Below are 7,500 nucleotides of genomic sequence, written 5' to 3' on the forward strand. Positions count from 1 at the left end.
TAATGAATCATAGGTTTCAAAACAAAAACAATAATGGAAAAAAAAAAAGATTCATATCAGATAATAACTTTGTCCCTGGTGGCTCTGGCGTGTGTCTTGATGATTTGTCCAGCAGAGGTCGCTGTGTGTCCATGTTGACACTGAGTGACTACCAGCCATTCAAAGCTACCTCCGCTGACCTCACAGCCAGCAACCAGCCAGCCAGCCAGCCTGCCAGCCAGCCTGCCAGCCGGTCAGTGAGCTAATCGGTGAGTCGTCTCCGCAGACAGCCGACACACTGAGTCACTGGATGTTCACTGACGGTAATATTATCTCTGCTGAAACAGAACATCTATTGTTGGTCATAATTACTGACACAATTAACAGTTTTAATGCCACAGTGTCCTTAGAGAGCGCGTACACCTTAATGTTAATGGCCAGTTTATCAGTTTACCAAATTATTGGGCTCATATCTGCCTTATTTTCTTTGAAAATCAGATGTCGGTGTGTCCATGTCTTCCCTCTCTGATGTGAAAGAGGTTATAATGTAGTTCTTTTTTTATTATTATTATTATTCTAAGTATCCCTCCCACCTCTTTATTTGGCTTTGCAATATTCTCCTCGTTCATTATTCGAAAGATATAATTGTAATTTCCAAGTGTGAAGATACTGAATATTGGCACAAAATATCACTTAGCCTACAGGCAGCATGCCGGAATCAGTATCGGTCCTAAAAGTAAAATATCTGTTCAACTGTAATAGATGGTAATGTTGTAGATGTAATGTTATAATTCCTTTAATCCTCGCAAAACTCTAACTGTTGATTTAAGAAAAACAAACTTGAACTGTTGGCACCTGAGGGAGAGAGTCAGGCAGAGGGAGGGGGAGTGGGGGGGGATTGGAGGACAGAGGTGAAAGGAGGAGAGAAGAGCAGGAAGGAGGAGAGAGAAGAAAGGGAGGAAAGAGGAGGGAGGCAGAAGACAGAAGGAGAGGCTGAGGGTGGAGGAGGAGGAGGAGCGGAGGGAGGAGCAGCCAGTCAGTCTGCTCGCTCGCAGGGAGAATCAGCGGCAGGACAATGGACCGTCTATACAACGGATCCTAACGGGCACCGGGCTGCTTCCAACAAACCGCAGCAAATAAGGTATGTCTGTCGCACCGAGGCGGTTCACGGGCTCCGGGAAGGCCTCGACAAGCCTCCTGAGCTTTTCACATCAGCTAAAACCCCGCAGTTTTCTACCTGAAAGAGGAGGAAAGGCTGCAGGAAGGAAGCGACGCAGCAGCGCAGCGCAGCAGCAGCAGCCATCCAGCAGGGCCTGCCGGCTTCCTCCGGGTCCTAAACCCGCACTGACGCCGGCACTTGCTCTTATTTTTTTACCTTTGATTTACTAACATCTGTCTGTGGTATGTTGGCACGACGGGGACCAAAGGAGAGCAAAATCAGAACAAACCAAAAAAAAAAAAAAAAAAACTCACCCCGAATGTTCGAGCCTGGACGGCGTCAGCCCGGATACGTGCCGCCTTTCCTCCTCTGGACAGAACAGCACACCAAACTCCATTTTAAAAAATGCAGTTTTGCGTTTCCTTGCTTACTTGCGAAAATAAAAACATAGCAGGACTTCACGTAGGAGTGTCCACGCATTAATCGGATATGTTAGAAACTATCGGCATGCAATTTATCCATTAAAACGCGTTTCGTTTACAATAAATGTTAACCTTTTTTAATAATTGCTCCCGCTGCTGTCACGCTCCACGGCGTAGTTTGACGGAGGAAGACTGCGGGGATAACAGTCGAAGTAGCAATAACAGCCGGCAAATATTGTGATAAAATGCCTCTTGGTGTATTACATGTATGCCGAAATGATGAGTGCCTCCTATTGATTCAGAAATAATCTTTAATCTTGCTGTGGGGTCTATATATTATCACCGAAAAGCAAGGCCACGATGAATTGTTATATTTTTGGATGGAATTCAGGAGTTAACAGCACGCACAATGCCAACAAAGCCTCTGTCTAGCCAGCAGCAGCAGCAGCAGCAGCAGCACATGACAGCAGGCAGCAGGCAGTGTGTCGCTCCCAGTATGGAGCACAGGCCTGGGTGGCTCCTCCGAACACAACACACAGGGTATTTTTTGTCGTATTGATAGTCGCAGTTGTTGTAGTGGCTTTAATATGCCTTGTGCTGCACACAGTGGATGTGTGCATGACGCACAGAGAGACACAGTGACACCGAGATGCTGTGCAGGCATGAAGACCTGACTCAGTATAACGACGTTATTACTCATGCCAGCATAGAAAAGCACATAAACACATAAACAATTGTTGTTTAATCAACCACAGGCGTTTCCCAGAGCAAAATGACTGCAGTATCCTTAATGGCACTCTGCTGTTTTTGTGATGCTCCACGATGACCTTACAGGAGAGCTTTAGGGCATTTCCCTCCCTGTGGCATCACTATAATATTCCTAGGATTGGCGATGCGCTTAAAATTTCAGGGCCGATAACGATAACCAATAATCATCAGTTTGCCGTGGCCCGATCCAGTAACATTATTTCTCACATTCGCTAAAAATGCAAACATAACAATAAAGGCTGACTGTATAGATAAACAGTACATTTTCCTTCTGTCCAGCATTTATTTATTTATTTATTTTGGTAAATAAGTAGCAGTTGACACAGGAAAGACCAATTTTACTGTCATTTTTCATCAAATATTTCCATTTCTCTCTCTTTAAGTGCTATCAGACAGTGATGCAGTTCATGCTGATTCAAGAAAAACACCTGAAAACACATTAGCCTAAATATGATGGAGTCTACTACAGCCAACATGTAGTGCCTCTTCAGAGTGATGATGTCCAGTGGCAGCCAGTCAAAACAGAAAAACCTTCATGAATTTCCAGAGATAAAACAAAGAACCACAGCTGTTTTTTTTTTTTTTTTTTTTTTTTTAGAAAAGTCTCCACATCATCAGATGTGATTATTGGCTGAATTTCCATCATTGGAAGAATAACAGTAATCAGATTTTGTCATGTATGGAAGGATAGTTTATCGATCAACGATATATCGTGCATACCTATAAAATTGTAGGTGGATCTGTGGGTTTACAGTGATGTTATGTGATTTTTAAAATTTGTCACTTTCACTGCATTTCTGTTCTTGGCACTTGCAGTATATTAGATGTTTCTATCCATCTTTTTTTCTTACTGGGTTACTCTGCCTTTTTTTCGATCAGGGGACGATAATTTGCCCTCTCAGACAATGAGTGTGTTTATCGCTGAATGCAGCGCTGGCTCCAGCCTCTGTCTCGCAGACGGTACATAATACAGAGACAGGGGGATGTTTCATTATTAACAGGGCTTGTGGGCAGTTTCAGAGAACTGAGACAAAATAAACGCCAGAAAAAATCCTCGGGTCTACCTCTGACCACAGACAAAAGGTTTCAGGGAGGGCTGCATGCCACTCATGTACAAAATAAATAAGAAATAACTCCATCAGATTATTCTGTTTGCATGTCATTATTTGATCTATGATGAATCATCGGTTTGTAAAATCACCAACAACATAAAATGATAAGAAACAAGAAAGGGCAGAAGGAGCGCCAGAACTGAAAACAGTTGATGTTTTGAACTTTGACATTTGAGTACAGGTGACGTGTCGCAAAGTTATTTTCTTATTAACTGATAATAATATGACGGCGTATCAGGGCCATTGTCAGGAGAAAAAAAAATTATGGAATGGGGGGGTATATTCAGAGATTAAAGTGGTAAATTTATGAAAAAAAAAATTCTGACTATGAACTCACAAATTTCTGAGAAAAAAAACTCAGAAATTCTGAGATTAAAGTTGCAAATTTATGAAATAGAATCACAAATTTCTGAGAAAAAAACTCAGAAATTCTAAGGTTAAGGTAATAAATTTAGGACAAAAAAACTTTTTCCTCAGAAATTATAAATTTCTGAGGAAAAAATGTAAAAAGAATTCTGAGATTATAAAGTCAAAAATGTACAAGAAAAAACTCAGAAATTTTGAGCTTTTTTGTCGAAATAATACTCCCCTCCCCCGGCTCCATATTTTTATATATGGTAAAATATATATGGTTATTTATATATGGTTATATATATAATATGCCGTTGTACAATGATAATAATAATAATAAGAAGAAGAAATAGTATTAAAAAAAGGTTTTATTTGCAGAAACCTGCTGTTCAGAGTCTGTCTGTGCGGCTCCCGGCCTCGGTGTTGTTCTATATGTGCAGACAGCAGCCCGTTATAGAAAAAGCATTTTTTTTCCATTATCCATATTTAAGTATGTGCTCAGCGGCGCTGCACACATATCATTTAGTAAAGTACAGGCTGGGCTGTTGGTGCTGCAGCCGGTGCTTAGTGGCTGTGCTGCGACCTTCTCGTCCACACATCACAAGTCAATAGTCATTTATGGTTTATTGATGGACGCCGTCGCCGCTGTTGGTGTGTCGTCTGTATGTGGGGTCACACTGACCGGGCTCAACGTTCGGGACTCAGATGACTAGAACCAATCAACATTTATTCAAGTATATTAAAAAAAAAAAAAAGAAAGAAATGGAAATTTAGGAAATAAATCATGAGTACAGAGTATGAGTATGAGTAGTATAAAAAAAAAAAAAACAGGAGATTTAGGAAATCAGTCTGTCACTCGACATCTGACTGATATGATGTGATGGAAGTCAGTAACAACAACAGAAAAAAAAAAAAAAAAAACAGATGTAGGGAATATTTCCCTCCATTCTGACTGTTTTGGACACCACAGCAACATCAACAATGAAAAAACACAGGTGGAATCATATGAATATGTAAAGTACAGTAAAGATGTGCCTAAAACTGTCACTTTACAGTTAGTGTGGACTTTGGTCCAGTTGAGAATGATGTCATGCTCATATTTCCACTGATGTTTGGGATGCTCGCACTCGTCTGTTTCCATCATGAAGTCCATCATGTTGAGATGCATTTACAGAGACTGGAGCTGACTTTTCACAGAGTGGTGACTGGGTCAACTCCCGAGTCAAGTCTCTAGTCCTAAACTTCAAGGTTTGAGTCCTTAACATGTAAAAATGGACTCTTTACCAATCTTAATCTAATAATGTATTTAATCTCTGCCTGCCCTGTCTATGCAGATTATTGCACGTGGTCCATCAATTCATCCCACCATTTATCTTCACTGTTCTTCCGCTTTTCGTTTGTTCCAAAGAATGGCAGGGGCTGCAAGTATTTTTGTTTCACTTACCCCTTAAAACTGATTCTTTTCTCTCTCTTCACTATGTATGCACACACACACACACACACACACACACACACACACATCTGTTAAGCAGAAGGTGACACAACGGCTGCTTCTCATCCTTTTGGTGGTGAAAATTGCAACCGAATCAGCAACATGATGCGAAAATCTGCTGTACCATCATGCATTTTAGGGAGGGAGGGGGGGGGGGGGGGGGGGGGACTAATTGAAAATTGCTGGTTAAAAAGCAACGACCACCGAAGAAGAAGATATAATATCTTCCTGTGTAGACAAAAGGCGATGTTGGCAGATTGTGAAAAGAATTTGTCAGAATCTGTTGATATGAAGTCTCTCCAAGTCAAAAGGCTCAAGTCCAAGTGAAGTCACGACTCTCTGGTGTTAAAGTCAAAGTCGAGTCGCAAGTTTTTCCTGATTTTGTCGAGACTGAAGTTTTCAAATTAGTGACCGGATCCTAGGTCATGTGACCCGAGTCCACACCTTGGCTGTTTTTTTCAGTGTGTATGCTGTCTGTTTAGAGCTGGGCAGGGGTTTGCTATGAGAATGTCTTGTCTAATTTAAAGATAAAATGCAATTACTAATTAGGATTCCTTACAAAATAAGACCCAAAATGAATTCACAGAATTTGTCAAAATCACAGAATTTGCTCTGTGTGAAATCATGCAGTTCAATGCAGCGCACATCAGTTTGCTCACGTAACCTCCTCAGGTGTGCCGCTCCCATCAGTGGGTTTGTGATCACAAATCAGATGCACGCTGCGTGGCTGAGCTTTGTTCAAAACCTTTAAACTTTATTTCAAATCCTAGCAGAGATCCTGAGGTTTCCAAAGATCCCAAACATGAGCTGCTGAATTCCAGGGAAATGTGTCTGAAATGATGCACCAGACATGTAGATCTTTTCTGTTTGATGTGATTCTGCAGCCATAAAACAGCAGCATCTTGTTTGTGAATATTTCCCTCAGTATCAGTGTGATGGAGCTTCAGCAGAGGCACAACATGGAGGAGACTCTGTTCTACAGTAAAAAGAGATAAAAAAAAAAACAAAAAAAACATGTTTATCTGACTTTGAGCCTGTGTAACAGGAAATTTAAGGGAAAATGAGACTTCAAGGGCTCAGTAAGTGATTTTACATGTAGTAGTGTTGCAGAGTAGCTCGGCGGGCGAGGAAGAACAGCGTCGGTGATTTTATCGTCGATCCGTTGCTCAGCCGAGCCCAGATTTATTCCTTTACGGCAGCACAGCGACCCCGAGAACAAAAACCGGCCGGCCAACCTGCTGGTTCTCTGAATTTGGACCCAACTTGTTCTCGATGATCTACATGTCCTGCATCTCTAACCTCCAGCGTCAGTTCCTCCTTGAACTGCAGGAGGTCTGCAGACGAGGTTTTCACAACAACAGTGACAGATTTCACGCTGATATCAGAATACTTTGTTTTGACTATCATGATATTAATTTTGTCGGTATGGTCCAGGCCTGGTCCACGGGAGCTCTCCACATCAGATCAGAGCTGATTCACAGCTTCACGTTTATCGTCTTTCTGTAGAATCAGATTGTGATTCCCTGGTGATTTTGTGATATTACTGACGCAGTTCTGCTGTCTGAGCTGATGACAACAAGCTATTTTTAATTTAAAAACCATCAAAATTAAACATGAAACATTTTAAGGAATGTTATTGTAGAGTTTTGTTTGACAGCAAACCTAACATTACCAAAGCAGTGAACATGTACTTGATTAAAGCGATTTTGTATACATGAGGGATATTGTGGTATAAATCAAATCCTCATGACATCCTCAGACAAAAATACAAAAATCACAACTTTTTGTCATCGTTTTTGTCAATATTATTTTTTTTTCCTGTCGAATTAATAATGTTCAAATAACTTTGTTGTCTGAGTTGTCTGAAAAGGTGAAAAGCTCAGTCTCCCGTTATCGCAGGTGGTCATTAATGGATCCAAACATTTTGGTTTGAATTGTGAATTGAGTCATTGATTCTAACTTGAATTGATCTGAGCTGCTCCAAAAAAATCTCTTTAAACGAATCGCTAAATACTGAATTATGAATCGAACTGACTCGGCTGTTTATCAGTCAGACCAGGAGCCACTGGCCTCGTAACAGTAACAGGAACCGGACATAGAGCTTTATATGACACTGTGTGTGTGTGTGTGTGTGTGTGTGTGTGTAGGCTGCTGTACACAAAATTTGCATTACTGTGGGTTTGGTCACGTAAGTCCACATGATGTGTCTGTAACGAC

At 41.1% G+C, this 7,500-nt stretch overlaps 1 protein-coding gene across 2 annotated transcripts in view; it reads left to right on the plus strand.

Annotated features, from left to right (window-relative positions):
* Positions 1 to 976: 976 nt before the first annotated feature.
* The window catches only part of LOC115363503 (neurabin-2-like), a 44,211-nt gene continuing 37,687 nt past the window's right edge, over positions 977 to 7,500 (plus strand). Inside the window, exon 1 of one of the 2 annotated variants that reach the window (XM_030057760.1) lies at positions 977 to 1,120. The gene's annotated coding sequence lies outside the window, so the exon portion shown is untranslated. The remainder of the gene's footprint in view (positions 1,121 to 7,500) is intronic. The other variant, XM_030057761.1, reaches the window with a different exon arrangement.

This window comes from Myripristis murdjan, chromosome 8, assembly GCF_902150065.1.
Source record: "Myripristis murdjan chromosome 8, fMyrMur1.1, whole genome shotgun sequence".
NCBI classification, from domain to species: domain Eukaryota; kingdom Metazoa; phylum Chordata; class Actinopteri; order Holocentriformes; family Holocentridae; genus Myripristis; species Myripristis murdjan.